The sequence below is a fragment of the Oryctolagus cuniculus genome, chromosome 5 (assembly GCF_964237555.1).
Source record: "Oryctolagus cuniculus chromosome 5, mOryCun1.1, whole genome shotgun sequence".
NCBI lineage: Eukaryota > Metazoa > Chordata > Mammalia > Lagomorpha > Leporidae > Oryctolagus > Oryctolagus cuniculus.
Genome location: NC_091436.1, coordinates 33,225,520 through 33,251,805, shown reverse-complemented (window position 1 = coordinate 33,251,805; position 26,286 = coordinate 33,225,520). Strand labels below are relative to the sequence as shown.

At 40.9% G+C, this 26,286-nt stretch overlaps 1 long non-coding RNA gene across 3 annotated transcripts in view; it reads left to right on the top strand.

The window, feature by feature from the left end:
* The window catches only part of LOC108177478 (uncharacterized), a 347,101-nt gene that overhangs the window by 155,699 nt on the left and 165,116 nt on the right, over nucleotides 1-26,286 (top strand). For all 3 annotated transcript variants that reach the window (XR_011388508.1, XR_011388510.1, XR_007923187.2), the window contains exon 4: nucleotides 20,494-20,577. This is a non-coding gene — a long non-coding RNA (uncharacterized lncRNA). The remainder of the gene's footprint in view (nucleotides 1-20,493; nucleotides 20,578-26,286) is intronic.

Genomic DNA, 26,286 nt, shown 5'->3' with positions numbered 1-26,286 from the left:
CCGGATTCTGTCCCGGTTGCCCCTCTTCCAGGCCAGCTCTCTGCTGTGGCCAGGGAGTGCAGTGGAGGATGGCCCAAGTCCTTGGGCCCTGCACCCCATGGGAGACCAGGATAAGTACCTGGCTCCTGCCATCAGATCAGCGCGGTGCGCCGGCCATAGCGCGCCGGCCATGGCAGCCATTGGAGGGTGAACCAACAGCAAAGGAAGACCTTTCTCTCTGTCTCTCTCTCTCTCACAGTCCACTCTGCCTGTCAAAAAAAAAAAAAAGTGATATATACAAGGGGCTATTGTTCAGACTTAAGAAAGGAAATGTCTGTAATATGTGACAAGAAGAATGAACTTGGAGGATGTCATACTAATTGACCCAGTCATAGAAAGACAAATACTGCATGATGAGGTGTCTAAAATAGTAATTCATAGACTCAAGGAATGGGATGGTGGTTGCCAGAGACTGGGGGGGGGGGGAATGGGTGGTACTTGTCAGTGGGCATAAAGTTTCAGTCAAGCAAGAGCTCTGGAGATCTGTGGTATGACATTGTACCTATAGTCAGCAGTACTGTGTTCTGCAAGTGAAAGTTGGCTCTCATTTTGGGTTCTTAGTAAACTAAACCAACACATGAACAGAAGTGAAATGAAATGAAGTAAGATGTATGTGAGATGAGTCTTGTGACAGGGTTAGGCATTTGTCACAGACAAGATGAGACTATTACATGGAGGCCCAGCACCCCTAAAGGCCCCGTTTGGCTAATGGGCTCCTTGAGCAGGTGCAGGTGGTTGGGCTTGGGGAGAGTACAAGACATGTACAGATGGCTGCTGAGAGATCAGGCTGTGAAGAAAGTTGTGGTAGACACACCAAGCCCTCTGTAGACCACACAAGTGACCTAAGGAAGTGTGACCTAGGACATGAGGATGTGGGGGTGAAAAAATGTGTAACATAATGTATTCATTTGAAAAGATCACATCTGAGATTCTACAGAGGAATGAAGCAGGACTATTCTGAAGATGAGTGAACAAAGTAGTCAGCATAAGTGAGGCTATGATGTGTTAACAAACAATACTTTAATCTGAGTGTCTTTGCACACCACAAGGGTATTTCTCAAATAAGAGTATTTCCTCAAATAAGCCCTACAGAGGGCAGCAGGGGGCTCTGTTCCATGAGGTCACTCAGGAACTCAGGCTCCATCCTCTTTGGCCATACGCTCTGGGAACACGGCCTTCTAATTCATTACTTTAGGGAACAGACAATGACAGGTAAGTTGTGCACGGGGTCTTTTATGCTTTGTGATGGAAAATACACAGGCTATTAGTGCCTGCAGTTGCACCTGATGATGGTGCTTTGCCTGACCACAGGAGGCTGGAAAATTTGGGCAGGGGGAACAAATCAAATACTTGGGAAGCACCACAGTCCCTGATACTGGATGAAAGCCTCAAGAGGCAGAGAGGAGACAGTCAGGTGTGAGTGCTCTGAAGGTGGGAGAAGCAACAGACCCTGGGGTCTTAGGCAGTGTGTTGGGCCCTGAGAAGAGTGGTACAGGGTGATGGTCAGGTACTCACTGGTGGCAGTGTCCTCAGCATAGTGAGAAAAACTGGCAGAGGAGTTGGTGTGGGGTAGGGAGTGATATGGTTCATTTTGGCCAGTACTGGTGTCTACAGAGCCCAATTGATATGTTCAGGAGGAATTGCAAGACTGGCATTCAAAATAGTGTAGGGAATAGTGTTGGGACTCACTCTCAATATTAGCATATCATCAGACTTTAGAAGTAGAGATTGAAAACCTGTAGTTGGATGGTTCTTTCAAAGAAGAGAACATAGAATGAGGTTAGGTGGGATCTAAACATAATAAATAGTTTATGCAGCCTGAATCAGTCATCATACCCACAGTGAATCAGGAAACAGAGGGTCAGAATGTCTGCTTGTGCTAGACTCTACGTAACTGGTTTTTGATATATTGACCATATAACACAAAGGCAAGGGACACACTGAGAGATTTATTAAGTGCAATATTTATTCGACATCTAAATAAAGAAAACAAGGGTTCTCAGGAATTGTTGCAGAGATTTACTTTGGATGGCAAAGAGCAGCACGGCACTACACATTATTAGTGATTAGAAGAGTATGTGAAAGAAAATGCATGGAAAACCTGATTCTACATCTTCGTGTATCTCTCTAGTTCAGTGGTTTTCAAACTGTGTTCCTCAGAGGGGCCTCAGGAGCTGCTGCAGGATGCAAGGGGATGGTGCAGTAGGGTAACTCACATCTTCCACCTCCCCCTCCCCCTCCCCAGCTCTGTAGTTACTTGTTCTATATTGCTGGGTTTCACATGAGATTTTGTTTCAGAAAAAGAACTTCCCACCACAGACAAAACAAAAACATTTCCCTCTCCAATGCTGAAAAGTCTGAGCTGAGGCTGTCATCATTTCTTGCTTGGATGATTGCAGGATTTTTCCCATTGGCCCCCCTACCTGTGGTCTTGCCCCTGGTAACCCGTTCTGCACATGGCTCCCAAAGTGATCATTCTCAAACACAAATCCGATTCTGGCAATGGCTTCTACAAGACATTTATTGACTTCCTGTCACCACACTTATAAAGTGAAACTTTCAAGAATGGCACTTGGAAAGCACTTCATGATCTGACATTGTATTTCCCTGTCTTCAGCCCTACTTTCAGGATGTCCTATTTTCTCTGTGTGCCTCTGCCATAACAAACAGTGCCCACTCGCACCACTCACACTGCCCTGCGGCTCTAGAATGCCTTTGGCTCCGCTAATGCAAGTGCTCAGCTGCAGCTCCAGCAGACTCTTCTGGTGGAAGACCCCTGACCACTGGTTCAGCAAGAAGCCCTGCTCTAGGACTTTCAGAGTGACAAGTGCATACCTCTCTGGCAGTACATAGCCCACATTCTTGTTCTAGGGGGCTTCAAAAGGTCATGGAAACATGTAATTCAAAGATACATTTATTTTGGTGTAAAGACATTTTGAAATCCGTATATACAAGGGAATTTTCAGGAAATTCACAGTAAATGCATATTATGAAAAAGCTAGGCCGGCGCCCTGGCTCAACAGGCTAATCCTCCGCCTAGCGGCGCCAGCACACCGGGTTCTAGTCCCGGTCGGGGTGCCGGATTCTGTCCCAGTTGCCCCTCTTCCAGGCCAGCTCTCTGCTGTGGCCAGGGAGTACAGTGGAGGATGGCCCAGGTGCTTGGGCCCTGCACCCGCATGGGAGAACAGGATAAGTACCTGGCTCCTGCCATCAGATCAGCGCGGTGCGCTGGCCGCAGCGCACCAGCTGTGGCGGCCATTGGAGGGTGAACCAACGGCAAAAGGAAGACCTTTCTCTCTGTCTCTCTCTCTCACTGTCCACTCTGCCTGTCAAAAAAAAAAAAAAAAAAAAAAAAGCTACACATGAGTTTACATCCCCTCAACTCTGTTGTTAAAAGAGAACGTGAATGAATGTTACACTTTATGGAAATTATTAAAACAATAGATTTTTTTATCTGCTTGACTCATTTGAAAAGGTTTAGTCAATAAATACAGAGTAAATGGCTTAATATTTTTGTTTATATTGATTTTGATTTTTTGTGGTTTTTACTTCTTTAGAATTTAATAGCCAGCCCTTTTAAATATAACATTGGAAAGGTATATCTTAGTATGCTAGGGAAGATTTTTGATTCTTTAAAATATAAAATGTGGGCTACAGGAAAGATGTGGAACAAGAATTTGGATACAATATATTTCTTTCCTGAAGACAGTCTTCCCGTTTCAAGTGTCCTGAAGCATGACTTTCTTGTAGCACCCTAGCCACAAATCTGTTCCCAGTGCCCATTTCCTACAATATAAAGTAGAAACTCCTTAACTGGTTTCCAGAGCCTCTGTGTCTGACCCCAAGGGACTTTCTCAACATCACTCACTTATCTTCAGTCCAACATATTTTGACTCATTGGGACCTTTTCCTTTTAAATTTTTATTTATTCTAGTTGGTCCATCATGGATATTTTCAGTCTGAGAATTTATACCTTTTAATTTCTGGAAAATTCTCCATCATTATACAGTGGGTAAGATTATGAAGGTATTTCAAAAAAGTTAGTAAAAATGGAATCAAAAGATAAATTTCTTTTGGTACGAAATTTTTTTTACATCCATGTTAGATTTTTCATTTTCCATGAACTCTTTGGAGACTTCATAAATGCATGGCCTTCAGATATTTTTTACATCAAAATAAACATATCTTTTAATTACACTTGCACAAACTTTTTGAAGTCTATATGTGTTGTTTACCTGATTTGTTCTCTTGGATAGTGGAACTTCTGGGATCCCTAACATCTGTCTCACATTCCCCAATGTTTTGTCTTTCTCCACTGTGCTTCAGGGGTGTTCTCGTCTACCTTCTAATTCATCTTAACTGTGGCTTCTGTTTTGTATAGTACATAAGCTGAATTTTACAAAAATATTTAATGACTTTCTAGTTCAGGGCTTGTTTCATAACATCTTGTTTCTATTTTATAGGTGCAAGTTAGTCCCTTGTATCTTAAGTGATGCAAATATTCTTGTTTCTCACAGTTCCTCTAAACTGTTGTTCATGATACTGAGTGTCTTTTTTGTCTCTGTTTTTTTTTTTTTGTTTGTTTGTTTTTGCTTTTTTTTGGTTTATGAGTTTACTTCAGAGAAAATCATGGTTTCTGGAGTTCCAGATAACTATTCTAGCATGGTAACCACTGGTGTGTCTATTAGCACCTTCAAGACTCACTGATTTTGAATTGGTGTTGATGTCAATATTTTTCAGCCTGAAATTCTCATAGTACATGTACAGTCCTACATGCAGTTCAGTCTTGGGGTTTTAATCTCCCTATAAGACTCCCTTTTTTAAAATTTTATTTTCATTTTTATTTGAATGGCAGAGAGAGAAAGAGAGAGAGAGAGAGAGAGAGAGAGAGAGAGAGAGAGAGAGAGAGAGATTTTCCAGCCACGGATTCACTCCCCCAGATGCCCATAACTGCCAGGGCTAGCCCAGATCTGTCTAGGACTCCCACGTGACTGATAGGGACCCAAATACTTCAGTCATTACCTGATGTCTCCCAGCATGCACATTAGCAAGAAGCTGGAATTGCAAGCAGAACAAGACTCAAATGCAGGTACTCTGGGTCGGTGCCGTGGCTCACTTGGTTAATCCTCTGCCTGCAGTGCCGGCATCCCATATGGGCACTGGATTCTAGTCCCGGTTGCTCCTCTTCCAGTCCAGCTCTCTGCTGTGGCCCGGGAGGGCAGTGGAGGATGGCCCAAGTGCTTGGGCTCTGCACCCGCATGGGAGACCAGGAATAAGCACCTGGCTCCTGGCTTCGGATAGGCACAGGGCCAGCCGTAGCGGCCATTTGGGGAGTGAACAAACAGAAGGAAGACCTTTCTCTCTGTCTCTCTCTCTCTCTCACTGTCTATATCTCTACCTGTCAAATAAAAAAAATGCAGGTACTCTAAATTGGGATGTGGGCTCCCTCTGTGGCATCTTAACCACTGTTCCAAGCACCCACTTGAGCTTCCTTTTCTAAGCCACCATGGAGGGCTGTTTGCTCATTTCCAGCAGCTACTCAGGTAAGCAGGAAGAGATGGCCTGGTTTTGTTCAATGTTAAGCACAGTGCTTTCTGGGCTTCTGATTTTTCACAGGAAGCCTGGTTCTTTTTTTTTTTTTAATTTATTAATTACATTTACTTGAAAGGCAGAAAGACAGAGACAGACAGGCAGTTAGGCAGGCAAGCAGGCAGAGGCTTATCTCTCATCTGTGGGTTTATGTACCAAATGCCCACAATAGCGGAGGCCAGAAGCAGAAACTCAGTCCAGGTGATCCATGTGGGTGGCAAGAACACAAACTTTGGAGCTATCACTTGCTGCCTCCACGGATGTACATAAGCAGGAAGCTGGAATGGAGAGTGGAGTTAGGACTCAAACTCAGGCACTGCAACATACAATATGAGTATTCCACGTGGCCTCTTCGCCACTGCGCCACACCAAACGCCCCCCTCTGAAGCCTACTTCTTATTCCTGCTGTGAACACATTTCCCAGGGTTAGATTCTGGCCCTGAGTGTCCAGGCTTTGAGGTCTAGAATCTCTGCTAGTTCCTGATTCATTGTCATTTCCCTCTCTGTGTTCTTTCATTTGGAGATTTCTTCTCTTGCTTTTGAATTCTGAAATATATCTGCTATCTAAACTACATTTTCTTATTCCTATTTCTGTGTGTTTGCAAACGTTGTGTCTCCTCCAGAATATCTGGGAAACCTTATTTCCTGACTAAATATGTAGTCCTCTGTTTTCAGTGTTCTTTGCAATTTGGAAAATCTCTCAAATTATCTCTGCTTTTGCAAATTTACTCGTCCTTCCGGGACTTAGGACTTGCTGGAGGTAAGCTTTTCAATTCTTTTTCTTTCCAGGGATCACAACAACCCCTAATGAGTCTCATTTCTGTACTCCTTTGACATCCATTTGATACTTAATCATTTTCTGTTATAATTGCTTTGTGGCTATTCTTTGTCTTCTTGTAAGATTATAAAGTCTTTGAAATTCGGTGTTGTTTCTTACGCTTCTTGAATTGCTTCATAGTGATATACAGGAAATTGGCCAAACAATGAATTTTTCCTTGTTGAAGAATGACTGAAATAAAATACACCACACAATAGAGTAATTTGACACTGTTTTTGATTTATTTTAAATGGATTCAAGCACCCAGGAAAGCGAGATTTGTTTGAATTTTGTTGCCTTTGTGTTCTGCTTACTCATTTTATTTGGGATTCCTGATTTATAAAGGAAAGAAGATCTCTTTCTTTTTCTTTAAATTTTTGTTTTATTTGAAAGAGTTACAGAGAGAGAGAGAAAGAGAGAGAGAGAAAGAGATTATCTTCCATCTGCTCGTTCATTCCCCAAATGGGTATGATGACCAGGGCTCGGCCTGGCTGAAGCCAGGAACCAGTAGCTTCATCTGGGTGGGTGCAGGGCCCAAGAACTTGGCTCATCTTCTGCTGCTTTCCTGGGTGTGTTAGCAGGGATCAGGATTTGGAGTGGAGCAGCTGGTACTCTGATAGCACCATATGGGTTGCCAGCATTGCAGGCAGCAGCATAACACACTATGCCACCTCACGGGCCCCCGGAAAGGAGATTTCATGCAAGGTCCTAGGTTACTGAAGGAGAATGGAAGAATTTTACGTCAAGCAGTAAAGAACTAATAGGATAGCTACACTCCTGGGAAATGTGTTTGTGTCAGCAAAAGAAGCGTTCTTAAACCACTGGGGAAAATTAGCTACTTTTGTGGATGTCTGCTTAGAATTTGATCCTGAGTAAATGAATAAACAAATCACAGCTTCTCAGAGCCACCTTCATGGGGAAATATTTCTGAGTTCCAGTTCATGGGAGCTCAGGATGGTATGGGATGCAAATTACATTCCAACACTGAACCAGCCAATCAAGCCTTGAACACTTTTAAGATCTTTGGATTTGACTGCAAGCATAGGAACACCCAAGGGCACCTTCAACTTAAAAATAAGCACACTGTTCTAAAAAGTCCTGGATGTATAATTTGGTAGAAATTTAAGGGGTGTCTGTTTATAGTAACAGAAGATAAAATTAAGGTAGGGTTATTTCCTTTCTGGACACAGGTGAATATAAATGACATTTAATTTGCTCCTCCACTGCTCCTACTGCTATAATTTCTTGATAAAACACATGATAGCATTTTTCAGTTCTAGCTAGATTTTTTTTTGACAGGCAGAGTTAGACAGTGAGAGAGAGTGAAAGAGAGAGAGAGACAGAGAGAAAGGTCTTCCTTCCGTTGGTTCACCCCCCAAATGGCTACTATGGCCGGCACACCGTGCTGATCCGAAGCCAGGAGCCAGGTGCTTCTCCTGGTCTCCCATGAGGTTGCAGGGCACAAGCACTTGGGCCATCCTCCACTGCACTCCCGGGCCACAGCAGAGAGCTGGACTGGAAGAGGGGCAACCGGGACAGAACCTGGCGCCCCAACTGGGACTAGAACCCTGGGGTGCTGGTGCCACAGGCGGAGGATTAGCCTAGTGAGCCATGGCGCTGGCCATAGCTAGATTTTTTTATAATCTATTGGATGATATGACTGATATGACATTAATAAAAGTAATAGCTGATACCTATTATGTGACTGACATGTCAGGCTGTATTTTTTTTTCTACTTTGTAATTATTCCATATCTAAGTGGTCCTAGGATGCTATTACTTTTATTATCTCTCCATTTGTAGATGGAGACAACTAAGATATGGAAGGGTTAATTAACTTAGCTAAGTCACAGAGTAGTAACCACTGTGAAATCCCCACGGGCCTCCTTTCTGTTCTTGGACTCTTTTAGCAGAGGCCTACTTGTTTGCAGGACAGTCTTGCAGAATTCGTTTCTTCTTCAGGTGGGAGGGGGAGAGGCAGCACTGGCTGCTAATCACCACCTTGCTGCCCTTTCCACTCAGCTGCTTCCTGTTGTGTCATGGCTCAGTTGTAAATTCTTTTTAAGCTGCTTTTCCTGGAAACTTACCATCACAAACCCTAGATATAAAACGATGGGTGCTGGCCACAGTAGCTATGGAGTTCAGTGACTCCAGCCCTGCCATTGGTGGATCCCTTACACCTGTGTGCTCTTACTCTTCTTCCGCTCCGGCTGTCTTCTTGCAAACCTGGCACCTGTTGCTGACTGTCTAAGGTCTTGCCACAAAGTTTTCAAGTGCCTGGAGCCCCCGTTTGTATTCTGTTTTTCTCATAAAGTTGTATGCTTAAATCTTGAAGAGCAGAGAAATGAACTTTGGAACCCATGACTTCTAAAAAGCTTGTATTTTAATCTTTAAAGCAGATTTAGGAGAAGGATGCAATCAATCCTTTCCCCTCTGTGTTTAATAAAGGTTCAGATACCAAGTTTTATATTTACTTTAAAAATATTTTAAAGTCAGAGAATTTTGGCTAAAAATAAGGTTAATCAAAGCAAATTATCTTAAATGAAATTATTTTCATTGCAGAACGTGTTACTGGGAACAAATTTTTCAAAAAACTTCCCTTGAGGTCCTTTAGTTTTTTTCCCTGTTCTCCCCAAGAAGGAACAGTCAGGGATGAGCTTACTGCCATTTGAAATTTCTGCTCTGATTTCCATTGCTGTTACTTATGATTCTACCCTGAATATAAAATATAGTCCTTTCTAATACATATTGCAAAGATAAAGCCCCTTTCAGATCCCTATGAATAAACAAACATACATTGTGCTGAGGGAAAAACTAATCAATTCCTTGGTGTCACTAGAGCTGTATTCAAGCTTTTAGACAATAAAATTAGAAGGGCACTAAATTATAGCAAGGCTTCTCAATATGTGATAAGCTCATCTTGAGGAGTTAATAAATGTATAGATTTCTGCATTTTCCTACTCCATCCTCCCTTCCTGCCCTAACATTCTGAATTTAACTGGTTTGAGTGAGCCCAATATAACACATTATGTTGAATATATATATTTACTTTGTATAACAAATATAATTACAAAACAAAGTTTAATATAAAGAAAATATACTATATTGGATAAGCAGCTACTCATTTATTGGGGGTTGATTATTGGTATTCATGGAACCATTTATTTGGATGTTGTTTGGTATTACTAAATAAATTCCTAAGAAAAAGATGTTTAGATAAGAAGGAGAAAATTGGAAGTGCTCATCTCCGTAATTTCCATCCTTATATGTACCTTCATGCAAATCATAAACAGTTAAAAAGGTCATTTTGCTCAAGTTCCCAATCATGTTTCAGAAATATTTTGTCTTTTCTTAATTCTCATTTAGAGACTGAATATACAGACAATGATTAGACCATCTATGGCAACAGAACTCTGACTTGTTTGTGCCCCATGTGGGTAGCAAGGACCCAAGTACTTAAGCCATCACCACTGCCTCCTGGGTGTACATTAGCAGAAAGTTAGAGTGGAAGCAAGGAAGCAGAGTAGCTGGGACTCAAACCCAGGGACTCCAGTCTGGGATGAAGGAGTCACAAACTGTGACTTGATTCCTATGCCAAATGTCCCCTCTTCCCCTCTGTTGCTTTAGTTTTTCTTTAAGAGTTACTTTATTTATTGTGGAATTACAGTAAGAAAGGAGCAGGTGGGAAGGAGAGAGCTAGAGAGGTAGAGGAGAGGGAGAGAGAGAGGGAGAGAGAGAGAGAGACGTATCTTTCATCCTCTGGCTCACTCCACAAATGGCTGCAATGACCAGGGCTGGGCCCAGGCAAAGTCAGGATCACAGAACTCCATCTGGGTCTCTCATGTACTTGGGTTCTCTTCTGCTGCCTTTTCAGGCACGTTAGCAGGGGCCTGGATTGGAAGCAGAGAAGCCAGGGCTCATGTTAATGTTATTTTTGTTTTTAAAACAAAAAAGTTTCAGGGCAATTTAATTCTAAAAACATTGCTGAATGCTTACTTTTTGCAATTTAGGAGACATGGTAATGAATATGAGAGAGATGTAGTCACTCCTTTCTCAACCAATTCTTCAAACAAAAGAGCATTTCTACTATAACTGCTAATTGTGACAAATCACTGAACATTTATAGCTGAAGTATTGTGTCACAGGACTCCCAAAATCTTGTGACTTAGTACAGTTGTATCTGTAGTTTCATAAAATACGTATTGCAAATACTAACTTCAAACAACTCCTGTCTTTCAAAGATCATGCATGATCTAGTACTTCCAAAAGTCTGATATTTGCAATACCTCCATAATGCTTAATGAATTATATTAATTCAACAATCAATTCTGTTTTCATTATTTGGAATAATCATATAGGCACAGGTATTGTGGCATGGCTTGGACACGTCTCATATGGAGTGCCTGGATTAAGTTTCAGCTGCTCTGAACTTCAGATCCAGCTTTGTATCCAGCTTCCTGATAATGTTTCCTGGGAGGCAGCAAGGGATGACTCAAGAATTTGGGTCCCTGCCACTAACATGGGTGATCCGATGGAGTTTCTAGCTCTTGGCTTCAGACTGGCCCAGCCCTGGCTGTTATGTCCATTTTGGAGAGTGAGCCAGAAGACGGAAGATCTCCATCTCCTTCTATGTCATTCTACCTTTCAAACAAATATAAACAAACTAAAAAAAGAAACTTATAGATGGGGAAATTACATCATATAAACATTTTCTCTATCAACTAAGTACTTTTATTGTAAACTTATTTGTTATCAAATGAACTGAATCACTGAAAAGAGGAATTTGGGAGCATTGTGGGAAGAATGATTTCACTGGTTCCCAAACCTGGCTGCCCTTTGGAACCATTAAGAAAAATTTTTAAATGGGAAGGCTCAGGGATTCTGCTTTAATTAGTCGGCAGCATGGTCCAGGCCAGGTGATGCTAATATACAGCAAGGTTGGGGAACCATGGGTCTAGAATCTAGAATCTGATTTATGACTGCTTCAGGGTCGTATCCTTCCTCAAGCTTCTAAGATTTTTCTAGAATTTTTAAGTTTTCTTAAGCAGTTTTATGATGTTAACTCATTTTCCCAAGTAGGTATTCCTCCTGAAAAAAGACAATACTTCCTAAAAGTGATTAATTGACTTTCTAGTCAACTAATGGTAAGTCTCAGCTGCGGAAGGTAGCTATCTCTCTCTCCTCCACCCCAGCTGATCAGTCTAGGATAAGCAGGCCATCCCCAAGCATCCAGGCCAGCAGAGCTTGCAGGCCAAGCCTAGCAGCAAAAACGGCAACAACTACATCCAGGTCATTCCAGTTTGTCAATCTGCTTCCCCGAATTACTGTGCTGCTTGTTTCTTAATTGATTCGTACATCTGCTTAATCATGTTCCTGGACCAGCTGATCTCAATCCTGGCTGCACATTAGTATTACCTGGGGAGATTTTTGGATTCCTGATGCTTGGGGCAATTACATCAGAATCCCTGGGGTGGGACCCACTCAGTGTTTTTAGAGCTCCCAGAATACATTGCAAAAACTGCTTGAGGCTGCAATGCTCTCACATATTTACCTAAGACATTCACCAGTCTACAGTTTTTTAGCTGGTAGTAGGAGCTATAGATATGTGATATCCATATATTTTTATTTGCTCTGACCAAGCTGGTTTATTTGATGGCAGATAGATATTATCAGAAACCTTGAAATAATTTTTGAAATAAAAGAATCTTTTGGACCAGAGGCTCCAAGATTGATTGATTGATTTAAACTGTCCACATTTTACAGGAGGAATTGCCCAAGGTCACATACTTAATGTAGGAACCAACATTCCAGGGAGGTCCCCTGGCTCCCGTGTTAGCACGCTTAACTACTGGTGGCCAGAGGGTATAGCTGTTACAACTACCAGAGACGATGAAGTGGGTAATGTTCTTACACTTCCATCTTCCAGGAAAGGAGCTGAGGTACTAAGAAAGTTTCCAAGGATCAGCTAATAAATGGCAGAACAGGAACATGACCTCATCTTGACCCTAAAGTTCATGATCTCTCAATCTAGCATGTTTTTACAGGTATTCAGCTGATGCAGCTTTTCAGAAATTGCTACTACTACAGGTTGGAATTTAGTAATACAGGTTGGAATTTAGTAATACAAGTTACACATGCACTTTTGAGCTTATTCTTAATGGCTTAGCCAGAATTTAAAAAAAAGAAACTTGTGGATTTTTTACTTTCCTACAGCTGCACTATAGAAGACATTAAGAAAGAGATGCTTACAGCTCTTTCCTTAACATCAGGCTGTGACTTTAAAATTTCTTTGATTTGTGAATATGTTAGGTGCCATACACTCATAAAGATTGCGTGTAGAAAGAAGAGATTCTCCATGCCAAATTTTTTCGTGCCTGAAAATCCTTTTCATTTCCTTTATTAGTTTGGTATGCCTTTAATTTAGTGTTAAAATACAGGTTTTTTTCCCCCGCTATTGGACATTGTCCCATTTCAAACTTTAAAAAGCGAATCCATCAGAATTTTATGGTAGCAACCAAGTAAATAGGACAAAAATGTTTCAGCCCTTTGGCAAGGAGCCTTGAGGAGTGAAACAGTTTCACCTCACGGATTTTAATCAACATAACAAAGTTTTTGAGCACAGCCTTTGTAAATGAATCAATGCTAGATTGTAAGGTTTTGAAAAAGCTCCTTGCTACCCACATTTTAATATTCAAGCAAATCAACCCAGGGTGTTGTTAAAATGAAAAAAAATCAGATTTAGGAGCCCTGAAGGGAGCCACTGGACTGTATTTTGAATAAGCTCTCAAGTGATGTTCCTGTGACTAGGCTCTGAACCACACTTTCTGTAGCAAGGACATAGTGCCGGTAGTCGGTTCTCCAAGGAGAAAACAAAGCTGTGAATTGTAGTGTTTGCTAATTTCAGTGATATAAATACTCCTACAATGGCCAAGTTCAAGCTACCACCATGATGTCACTGAACACTGAGTTGGAACAGACGTTCAGCACACTGCCCACAATTGGCTTTCCCGAGCGGGTATGAATGAGCTCCAGCTGAATCTGTGTGACTGTAAGCACGTGCTACTTCAGGATTCAACTCAGTAAGTGATGTTCTTTCACTCTGCAAACAGTTTCATTCTGCAAGGGGACATGGAATAATACAATGTTCTAGAAAAAATGGCCTGGGATTAGTTGCAAAACATCGAGAATAGGTGCAAAATAATGTAGTCCCAAGATTATAGACTGAAGGGAAGGCACCTATTAGGATTGAAAACATAAGGCACCAGTAATGGAGACTTTAAGGGAAGATTTGCAGCAGGCTGTGAGAGTCAAGGTCCGGATGAATGGGAATGGAGAACAATCATAGAAAAGGAAGCTGTATAAGAACTGGCAAAATGTCTGATGTTAAGCACAAGTGAGGGGGACCTGGGACTTGCTGAAGAGCTGAGAGTGGGGTAGTGGGTCTAGGGCAGAATGAAAGCATCTTACATTCACAAATGAGTTATTCTCTGGCATGTTTGGGGAACAAACTATTCAGATTAATCAAGCATCTGTGTCAACAGAGTGGACATACCTATCATAAAGAGTTTAAAGTAGTACATTATATTGAAGTGCACAGAACCCAATGTGTTTATTCCATGATGGAACTACAATGCCTCAGAGCCATGGCTTGGAGCATCTTTGAGGGCCTGTGCTGGCAGGGTTCAGTGAGAGAGCCCATGAATGGCATTGGCAATGTGCTATGAGAAGACAGTATTTTCAAACCTTTCCCCCAGACTGTGGTGTGAGGCATCCTAGGAAACCTCATCCCACAGAGACAACTTCTAAGTGGGAGAAATGCTCTCCCGTGCGGTTCGTTGACTCCTTACGAGCCCAATCTGTATCTGTCTCATATGGTTTTCATTATGAGTAAACAGAACGTGGTCAAGAAGTGCTCAGGAAATATAGGTTTCTAGTAGCAGGGTGTCTCTTTGAGCGTGCAATGTTTGAGCGCCTTTGGACCCTCCCTGCTGACCTGCTGGAGGCTTCTTCCTAGACCCCTGGCCTTTTCCTTTCTCAGCCAACAACATGGGAGTGTCTTCTTACATTTCTGAGAGCTGAATAGAGGTTTATTTTGAAAAAAAAAAAAAATCCCTTTCTTTCCTGTCTCTGGGGATAAATGTGCTATTTCACTTTCTTAATTTGCATGATGTTAGGCACCAGAGAGGGCAGTTGAGGTCAATTCGTCTCAGGTTGAGCAACTCTCAGCTATATGCTCCAGAATCTCGCCTTTGTCTCTGCTTCCAAATGGGCTTGTGGGGAAAAGTGATATAACCATGAGATCACTGTGTTCTTTTAGATGATTTCCTGTTTCCTGTGTATTTAAATACACAGGGAATAATCCCGCTATTAAAATGAGACCCTGTATGTGTATATGGGCAGAAGTTCAATGAAAAAGGAAGAAAAATATGCTTGCTGAATACCAGATGTAGAATGCATAAATCCTGGCGGAACAAGTGGGGAATCGCTTTATGGCTGACTTGCAAGAAACCGAAGAGAACTGGGAAGGCTGATGGGCATGTGTCAAACAGACTTATTTAAGTCATCCGCTTCCTCAGCAAAATAAAAGTTTGAGAGAGCACTGTTTCCTTTTGTGGTCTGAAATTACAGTTGTAGGCCTCAGAAGTCCCTCTGGATGGAGACTTTCCAAGCCTCAGACGGCCCAGGACCCGGCTCAGGCACCCGGCAGCACAGGGCCTCTTCCTGAGGTCTCCAGCTTGCCCTGTTTGTCCTTTCTGGCCTTTGTCATCTCAGTGACAAATTGCAGTCCCGCTGACCACTTTTCCATGCCTTGTTGAAGCTAAAAGGCTCTTGCAACTGAAAGGAAGAGGTGCTTCCTTCTTTGTCCATTCCCTGAATCCCGAGCATAGGCTCAGCGCTTCAGGCCTTGAAACCAGGCAACACTTTCTCCCCTGCTGGCCTTGTCCTGGCCACCAGCTCATATGGAGTTTATGGCTCTATAGACAAGCAGCTTGTAGCAGAACAAACACACCTGGTTTAACTAATAACCTGTGTGTGTGTGCTTGGCTATAGTCCCACATTCATTTTCAGGTGTGCTATCCTGACAGGTGCATCCTTCAGGAGGCCACGTTGTAGTTTACTAGGTTGTTGGTGCATATAGATGCAAATCAAAGGAATGTAAATACTAGCCATTTCCTTTAAGTTATGATAGCTCTCTAAATTGTTCTCAGGATATTTCTGTTTAAAAATGTCATGTTAAAAAATATCACTTCTGGGGTCGGTGCTGTGGCGTAGTGGGTTGATCTGCCACCTGCAGTGCTGGCAACCCAAATGGGTGCCGGTTCAAGTACCAGCTACTCCACTTCCTATCTGGATCTCTGCTATGGCCTGGGAAAACAGTAGAAGATGGCCCAAGTCCTTGGGCCCCTGTACCCACGTGGTAGACCTGGAAGAAGTTCCTGGCTCCTGGCTTCGGATTGGCGCAGCTTCAGCCGTTGCGGCCAATTGGGGAGTGAACCAGCAGATGGAAGAACTCTCTCTCTCTCTCTGCCTCTCCTTTTCTCTCTGTGTAACTCTGACTTTCAAATAAATAAATAAATCTTTTAAAAAATCACTTCTGTTGTGGCTATATTCAAGAGAATAATACAAAATATAATTCTATGGAAAAACCATGGACTTTCTAGTCAAACAGACTCAGGTCCAGATTATTCTACTTCTGCCACTTTACTAATTAAGGACTTCAGCATGTTCCTATATTTCTGATTCTCAGTTTCCTTACCTTCTTGCTGAGAATGTTCTCATATGTAAAAGCTATTTACATAGAATGTAGCATAGTATCTAGGACTTTGGAAAACCCTGATAAATTCTGGTTTCCTACCATCTGTTCATTCATCCATCCATGCATCTCTTCACTAAATATCTGCTGAATACTTTTTATGTGGCCAACCACTATGTCAGTAAGTAAAGCAATAAACAAAAGTAAGATGATGTGACCTTAAGAAGCTGTTGTATCAGGGCATGTATTTAGCACAGCATTTACAACAACACTTGGGATGCCTGCATACCATCTCAGAGCGCCTGGTTTAAGTCTAGGCTCCAATTCCAATTCTCACTTCCTGCTAATGTGTACCCTGAGAGAAAGGAACTGTTTGGTGCTTGGGTCTCTGCCATGCACAAGGGAAACCCAGATGGAGCTCCTGGCTCCTTGCTTTGGCCAGACCCAGCCCTGGTTGTTGTGGCATTTGGGGAGTGAACCAGGAGATGGAAGATCTCTCTTTGCCTTTTACATGAAATGTAAAAGCAAAATTTTAGAAATTGTTGCATTGCTTAAAATGGAGACACATACGTCTCCAAAGGTGCATGCCAGACACACTGAAGATAGGAAGGAGGAAATGACTTTTGGTCAAAGAATGTAGGGTCAGAAAAGTGTTAACCAAGAAGAGGTTCATGAGCTGAATGAGTGAGAACTCCCCAGCCTACCGTGGTGGGGGTGGCAGGGGTAGTGATGGGGGTGAAGACAGGTTTTCTGGAAGGTCCAGAGGGTGCCATGGCCTGCAGGCAGGGAAGAGGATGGCACCTGTAGAGACTTATAAATCGTTCAGCAAGACAGGTAAGTCTGAAGCTCTAGAAGACATTAGGATATAGGCAGGAGTGTAGGTGTTTTGTTTTGTTTTGTTTTGTTTTTGCCTTATGTGTAATGATGAGCTATGGAAGCATATTCTGTTGGTGTATACCAGTATCTTCTGATAGGAAGTTATACCCCAGAAGCCTTTGATGTGAAATATGCATACAACTTTTATTCTCCTGACAATATTTGGAAGCATGCATATTATGAGAAATGTTAAAAACCATCAACTCACATGTGGGCATGCTTTTGCTTATGCCTAATATTTTTTGGGGGGTATGAAGATGGGGTGGTGGTGAGTCATATTATTCTGTGTTTTTATTTCATTGTTCAACAATTCTGTTAGCAGCAAAGGGAATGAAGCATTCATAATCATTTTTATCCCACACTTTCTACTTCCCTGTTTCAAAAATTCCTTTCTTCAACCAAACATCTAGAGGGTGGGTGTGTATTTTCCTGCTGTGAAAATGGTCTATGTTTGTGTTTCCAGCCTCTGCATTGGAAGGAACACTGGGATCAGTTTGGATTTCGGAGAATATTGACATCATCGGGTACAAGCGTGCTAAAAACTTGCTCACAGAGCTGTGGGAGATAGGGAGTTTTGGTGGGTGTAGAGAAACCCAGGTTTGAAGTCCAAGAGCTGTGAAGCCTGGATGACTGCAGAGCCTGGGCCTTGGCTATGTTGCACCCCAAGTCAGGATGTGCAAACAGAATAGTAAGCACACACATTAGAACCAGCCTCCTGAGAGAGGAAATATTGAGGGTCTTTTCTACTTGGCAGAAGGTAGACTTGGCCTTCATGGTTTATGGAACCAAAGCTCCTAACCATTCAGGCCAAAGTTCAAGGCAGGTTGATGGTCTTAGTAGGGAAATAGTGTGGTAGACCCAGATCCTGAGAGCCCAATATGCAAGAAGGATGAAAGAGAGTGGCATCTTGGTTACAGCTTTACCTCTTGAACTCTGGATGTAAGTTCTGTTGGCAGGTGTGATTTCAAACTTCCCTAGATGGTCAGAATTTCGTTTCTGGTTTCCTTCTCCCCCTATGATGATGTAGTGGGTGGGCCAAAGGACAATTATGGTATGTCAGTCTCAGAGAAATAATGACTGGAAAATGTTTTTCTACGAGTAGAAAACTGAAGAAATAGCATAGAACCCTATATGTTACAGGGAATGATTTCAAAATTTCATACCTTCATGTATATGTAAGGATAGTCCTTAATGGACAGGTGTTTAGCCTAGCAGTTAAGATGACTGTATCACTTATCAGAATACCAGGGTTTTTTTTAAAAAAATTTTTAACTTTAATTTAATGAATATAAATTTCCAAAGTACAGCTTTTGGATTACAATGGCTTCCCCCCCATAACGTCCCTCCCACCCGCAACCCTCCCCTTTCCCACTCCCTCTCCCCTTCTATTCACATCAAGATTCATTTTCGTTTCTCTTTATATACAGAAGATCAGTTTAGCATACATTAAGTGAAAAATACTGTTTGAGTACTAGTTATAGCATTAAATCTCAATGTACAGCACACTAAGGACAAAGATCCTACATGAGGAGTAAGTGCACAGTGACTCTTGTTGTTGACTTAACAAATTGACACTCTTGTTTATGGCATCAGTAATCACCCTAGGCTCTTGTCATGAGCTGCCAAAGCTATGGAAGCCCCCTGGGTTCACCGACTCTGATCATATTTAGACAAGGCCATGGTCAAAGTGGAAGTTCTCTCCTCCCTTCAGAGAAAGGTACCTCCTTCTTTGATGACCCGTTCTTTCCACTGGGATCTCACTCGCGGAGATCTTTCATTTAGGTTTTTTTTCTTTCTCCCCCCCAGAGTGTCTTGGCTATCCATGCCTGAAATACTCTCATGGGCATTTCAGCCGGATCCGCATGCCTTAAGGGCTGATTCTGAGGCCAGAGTGCTGTTCTGAGGCCAGAGTGCTGTTTAGGACATCTGCCATTCTATGGGTCTGCTGTGCATCTCACTTCCCATGTTGGATCGTTCTTTCCCTTTTTTATTCTATCAGCTAGTATTTGCAGACACTATTCTTGTTTATGTGATCCCTTTGGTTCTTAGTCCTATCATTACGATCAATTGTGAACAGAAATTGATCACTGGGACTAGTGAGATGGCATTGGTACATGCCACCTTGATGGGATTGAATTGGAATCCCCTGGTATCTTTCTAACTCTACCGTTTGAGGTAAGTCAGCTTGAGCATGTCCCGAATATTGGACAGTGAGAGAGATAGAGAGAAAGGTCTTCCTTTGCCATTGGTTCACCCTCCAATGGCTGCCGCTGCCGGTGCGCTGCAGCCGGCGCATCGCGCTGATCCTATGGCAGGAGCCAGGTACTTATCCTGGTCTCCCATGGGGTGCAGGGCCCAAGTACCTGGGCCATCCTCCACTGCACTCCCTGGCCACAGCAGAGAGCTGGCCTGGAAGAGGGGCAACCTGGACAGAATCCAGCACCCCAACCAGGACTAGAACCCGGTGTGCCAGCACCGCAAGGTGGAGGATTAGCCTAGTGAGCCGCGGCGCCGGCCAGAATACCAGGGTTTGATACCAAGCTCTGGCTCCAACTTTCTGCTAATGCAGACCCAGCGGGTAGTAGTGATGAGTGCCCATCTTTCTCCTTCTCCCTCTCCCTCAAATAAATAAAAATTAGAAAAAAAATGAATGACCCTTAATGGTGAAAAGTAAATTCATTTCAATTTTGATCTTCTGAAAGGCTTCCATAATTGTCTTTTAAATTAATAACCTTTTAAATAGCAGTTTTAGGTTTACAGCAAAATTGAGCAGAAAGTGCAGAGTTTCTGCAGAACCTGTTTCCACACATGCACAGGCTCACTCATATTGGCATCTCTCACCGGAGTGGTAGATTTACTACAGTGGATGAACCTACTTAACACATCGTTACCACCCCAAGCCCAGAACTTACATTAGGGTTCACTGTTGGTGGTGTTCATTCTATGGATTTTGACAAATGTGCAATGACTTGTGTCTACGATTTTGATGTCATACAGAGTAGTTTCAGTGCCCTAAAAATCCTCTGTACGTTGTCTTTTCCAGAATGTCCACCATTGGAATTGTACAGTATACAGTCTATGCAGATTGCCTCTTTCACTTAGTAATATGCATTTGTATTTTTCATGGTTTGATAACTCATTTATTTTTGGTAAAATGATAGTATATTGCTTGAATGTACCACAGTTTACTTAACTATTTGTCCACTTATCCAGTTTGTTTAACCTATTGATGGTTGCTTCTAAACATCTTCTATAAAAATCTGTGTTCAGGTTTTGTATAGTTTTTACATTTTCAGTTCATTTGGATAAATACCAAGGAATAAAATTGCTGGGCAATATGGTAAAAAGAACATGTTTAGTTTTGTAAGAAACTGTCAAACTGTGTCCAAAATGACTGTAACTATTTTCATTCTTACTAGTGAATGAATGAAAAGTACCTAATATTCACCAACCTTGCCAGCATTTGTTGTTGTCAGTGTTTTGGATTTTGGCCATTCTAATAGGTGAGTAGAGATATTTTGTTGTTTTTTAATTTGCAGTTCCCTAATGAGACATGATGATGTGCTTCTCTAAAGAATGTATATTCATATGCATGCTTGTTATCTGTGTATTTTCTTTCTGTTAAGGTCTTTTGTGAATTTTTAAATTGACTTGTTTATTTTCTTGTTGAGTTTAGAGTTCTTTACATATTTTGGATAATAGTCTTTTATGAGATGCATCTTTCTGCAAATATTTTCTCGAAGTCTGTGGCTTGTCTTTTCATTCTCATGATAATGTCTTTAACACAGCAGCAGTTTTGAAATTTTTGAAGCTCAGTTAATCAATTATTTCTACCATGAATCATGCTTTTGGTTTTATATATAAATAGTCATTAGCATACCCAAGGTCACCTAGGTTTTCTTTTTTGTTATCTTCTAGGAATTTTATAATTTTGCATTTTTTCATTTAAGCCCATGATCTATTTTCAGTTGATTTTTGTGAAGGGTTTAAGGTTTGTGTTTAGATTTTTTTTTTTTTTTTTGCTGTGGTTATCTAGTTGTTCTAGCATTATTTATTGAAGTACATTTTTCTCTATGGTATGGTCTTTGATTCTTTGTCAAAGACCAGTTGACTTTATTTATGTGGATCTGTTTCTAGGCCCTCTGTTCTTTTCTATTGATCTCCTCTTTTGCCAAAGCATCTCTATAATATTTCAAAAGTACAGTCTCATTGATGACAAATAAGTTTTCAGAAATAATGCTACCAAATTATGAGGTAGACAAGGGAATAATGAGTGGACTGGGGGTGGGGTGGGAAAGAGAGCGAGAACAAGCAAGAATTAGAGTGAGCATATGAAAGCCAAATAAGAGAATGTTGAATGCTTCATATTTTACTGATTGTGGGCCCTAGAATGGGTATGGTGAAATTTACTGAGATAAAGTTTACATGTTTCTGAAAGGATGCAGTTTGAAAAATGACTATTCATGCTAGCAGCTCATTTCTTCATTGACCTTGCCAAGTTATATAAGCACTGAATCTTTGCACATTTCCAGTTCTTATGTGAAAGAGTGTGTACCACCGAAACTGGAAGGAAGATGGAGTGAAATTTAGGGAGTAAATGATGGCAAGTATCTTGAAGGAAATTAAGGAGATACATTCAAATCAGAAGGTTCTCAGAGAAGTTACTAAGCTGTGATTTGAAAACTGTGCAAGGAATTCTCTGACATCTTTTTCTGTCATGCGTTCTCCTTCTGCCAGAACTTACAGTGACTTTCCTACCTTTTTTTCCTAAGTTCTATTTATTTATGTATGTATTTGAAAGGCAGAGTGACACACACAGAGAGAGAGAGAGAGAGAGAGAGAGGGAGGGAGGGAGGGAGAGAGAGAGAGAGAGAGAGAGAGAGAGAGAAATCTTTTACTTGCTGTTTTACTTCCAAAATATCTGCAACATCTAGGGCTGAGCCAAGAGAAAGGGAATCAACCTGTGGTCTCCCATCTGGTTGGCAAAGACCCAAATGCTTCAGCCATCATCTGTTGCCTCCCAAGTGCGTTAGCAGGAAGCTGGATTTGAAGTGGAACAAGAGTCAATCCTAGGTACTCTGATATAGGATGAGGGCCTTCCAAGTAGCTGCTTAATCAGCTGTGCAACAATGCATTCCCCTCTACCACCTTTCTTGACTTCTTCTTTCACGTATTACTGTAGAGGCTACCTGAGCTTATTGTCTCTAGAGCTAGACCAGACCAAAGAACAGGCTGTGTCTGCATGGTGAATTTAAAGAGACATCTGCTCCGGGGATGCAGGTAGGGGGTAGGGGTAGGGTAGAAAATATATATATTCACAGCTTAAAGCAACAGACATTTGTTATCTCACACAATTTCTGACAATAAGAAATCCAAGAATGGTATAACTAGCTGGTTGTTGTTCAGGGTCTAAAATGGGACTGTAACCAAGCTATTGAGCTGTTGGCTGGGGTTGCTATTATTTGAAGGCCCAGTTATTGGCTGGAGGACTCAGTTCTCCATATAGAACTCCCCTCATGACACAGATGCCTCCCCCCACCCCCACCTGGTGTGGAAGACCCAACAAAGACTAAGGCAGATGCTACAATGTTTTTCATGACCTAGTCTTAGAAGAGACATCCTGTGCCATCTGTCCTATTCTATTCAGTGGAAGCAAGTCATTAAGTCCAGTCCACATGGAAGGTGAAACAATTTTAAACTCTGCCACTTGAAAAAAAAATAGCAAAGAATACATGGGCATTTTCAAAGAACCTCACAGTTACAGGCTAACTTCACAAGATGTAGACCTGGACTGTAAGAGACCTGTGGACAGTGTCTCATTTTGTCAACAGCAGTCTGGTCTGTAAGAACAGCCCAGGGTTTATGCATCATCCTAGTCAAGTAGGAAAAAGACTTGTTAGAGAAAACTTACTGAAGATGTTACTTCACTAGTCTCTTTATTCCAGTGCCCAGGATAATAGTGATAAATTGTGGATCCTATGTGACAGGTATCTCTGCTCAACAAAAACTGAACGGATCTTATCCAATTTTTGAAATTAGTTAATTCACATACATGATACAAAGTTTACAAACAAAGGTACAAATTTGTTGTTAAAAAAGACAAGATTCCTCCTTTGGTTTTCTCCTGATACCTGGGATGTGATTACATTTGCTGGTTTCTTGTGTAGTCTTACAAAGCTATGTCTTTACAAACTTAAAAGTGTGCCTATATTTTCTCTCTCACAAATAAAAACTTTATGCATTGTTCTATACTTTGCTTTATTCAATTAACCATATATTTTTGAGGACTGTATATGATTTTAAACCCATCTCATCTGGTAATATATGCAAAGTACTACATGAAACTCACATTTATTTAAGAAGTCATCTTGTGACAGACATGTATTTCCTGTCTCTTCTTAGTACAGAAAAGGCTGCCATACATATCTCCACATGTTCATCATATCTCACATAGGAGTAGAATTCTGCGCACTTATACCATTCACAGATACTGACAAATTACACTCCCAGTACAAAAGTATGAGTACTGGTTTCTCCAATCTGTTGGCAATATGATAGGATAACTGTGCTTTGATATTTGCCAATTTGTACGTATAAACTGGTCTGCAACTGCAGCTTAAATTTCTACTTCTCTTATTATAAAATGCACTGGACCTCTTTTATATGCTGAAAATCTTTTGCATTTAATTTACTGTGAATTATTTGTTCATATTATTTGCCCACTTCAAATTGTGTTGCTTTTTTTCTTTGTTGATTGGTGGAAACTTCCATTTTAATTATGGATTTAAAAAATTATCTCTTTGTTGTTAACATGAGCAGCACTTTTTTGGACAGTGGGCTTTTTCTTTTTGACCTCTAATTTTTTCTCTTGTTGTCATGTAGTAATTTAACAATATATTTTATATGGTCACATTTGTTAGTTTTCTTCCCTTTATGAATTTCAGGTTTGTGTCATTCTTAGAAAGTCTTCAGATTCTAAAGTTATTAACAATTCTCCTATTGTAACTTTTTGAATTATCATAGTTTGAGTTTCTAAAGCATCTTAATTTTGATTGAATTGGTTCTTGGTATACTTTGCACTATAGTAAAGTACAAATACTATATGAAACATTAAGTTAGTGTTCATTTTGCTTCCAGTTCAAATATTTTTATTTTATTCTCAGTTTTCTCATTTGTACACTTGATCTTAGCCAAAAGGCCAAGAAGAGATTTCGTTTGTAAAACAGGGATAATAACTATCACCTATGGCTTTTAGTGTGGGAGAAACCATCTTTCAGATTGAAAGCTAAAACAGAATTTTTTTCATTACTTAGAGATCTTTACTCTTGATTGGCTTTGGTGTCCCAGTGGGAGAACTGAGAATATGGTCTACAAGATAACTGGTTTTAATAAGCAAAACCAAAATCAAATTAACAATTTTGTGTATGTCTATATAGGGGCTGTTGCTTTCACATATATTTATGTAATTTTTCAAAAATATACATAGACAGCTATACTTTTGAAGCAATGTTGACTATCTATGAACAATTGGAAAATGCCTCTTGGTTGGTTGTGAGTTGGTTATTTGGAATTCAAAATGATCTTCCACTAGTACAATATTTTAAATGTTGCTTTGGTTCTCATCCTTAATAAAAAAAAGTCTAGATTTGTATGTTATATGATTAGGGATAGAAGGAAAGGTTATGCTAATTGACCACGACACTACTTTATCATAGTATTTACTTGGTAATATGCATCTCGGGGACACCTTAGGAAACCCCAGATATTTCTTCTCCAGCAGCTGCAGTATACTAGAGTGCTAGGGGCCACCTAGTACTTGAGGAGGTCAAGAGGCTGTTCTGGGCATAATACCTCTTTGTATTTCTTTTGGGGAAAGCTGCTTCCTAAAATGTGGTGGTTATCTTGAATACGATAGAAAAATAAGGTCTGCTGTATAGAATTCCATAGGTGTACCATCTACTATGATTTGAGTATGGGCTTCTCCCTTGAAACCAGTAGGAGTTTCAATCTCAGTCATAAGTTAGTGGTATTCAGAGGGTAGGAATGTAACCTGCCTATGATATTTAAAGGTGGGGTTTTTGGGAAATGGTTAGATTAGAATAGATCATCAGGGTGGGACACCCATGATTGAATCCTGGTGGATGTATAAAAAGGGAGAGACTGCAGACATAGACCTGAATGCTCTCTTTCTCTTGCCATGGGGTGGTCTGCACCACCTTGGGACTCTGCCATCAAGAAGGCCATCACCAGACATTGCACCTGATCTTGCACCTTCAGAACGCTAAGCTGAAATAACCTTTTTTCTTTATAAAGTCAGCCTGCCTCTGGATGTTCACTACAATAATGAAAAACTAATACACTGATTCTTTCTCTTCTTTTTTCTCACCAAGCAGTTAGCTTTAGTGAAGTTTGCAAGGATGGAGGGTCTTAGTCAAAACATGAGTTTCAAGGAATGGAAAGTTCTATGGAAAATAAGGCAAGATGTGGAGCTCTAACAGATGGGAAGTCATTCATACACAAAACTAAGATAGAAATATCATTGTCAGGTCTGGGGAGTAAGGTGGGTGTTGAGGCTCAGCAAAAAAATTGGTTATCAGGACTAAAGGCTAAGCCTATCTAGAAGGGAATAATGATGTTGATGGTTTTGAGCTAATTAATTCCCACTGTCAAAGGTCAGGATCTTTCCTGGGAACTGGAGCAAAGCATCATGGTCAGCAAGAATGCAGCAGGTCAGAGTGTGGGGCATGGAGGGAGCAGTGGGCAGGTGTAGGATTTGGGGGAGACAGTTTTCTATCACTGAGAAAGTGGATGACCAGTATTTAGGGAATAACATATATCTCTGTATTTTGCTTCTAGCAGAAAGTGTATACTTACTCCAAAATCATTTAATGACTTTGCCTGTGTGGAAAAAGACATATGCATATGTGTTTCTCATTAACATTTATGATTATTCTAACTTTTAATAAAAGTTGGCCAAAAGATTTGTAAATACAATCATGTGTCACTTAATGGTGGGGATACTTACTTAGAAATACATGATTAGGTGATCTTGTCATTATTTGAATATCACTACAAAATCCCTTATGTAATATGTCCATCAAAGTGACATATCTTCATAAGATACCTGCATAGCATGGTATATTGTTATTATTATTTTATAAGTAGGAGAGCACTCTAAAATAACAATAGAAAGTATGATATAATAAATACAC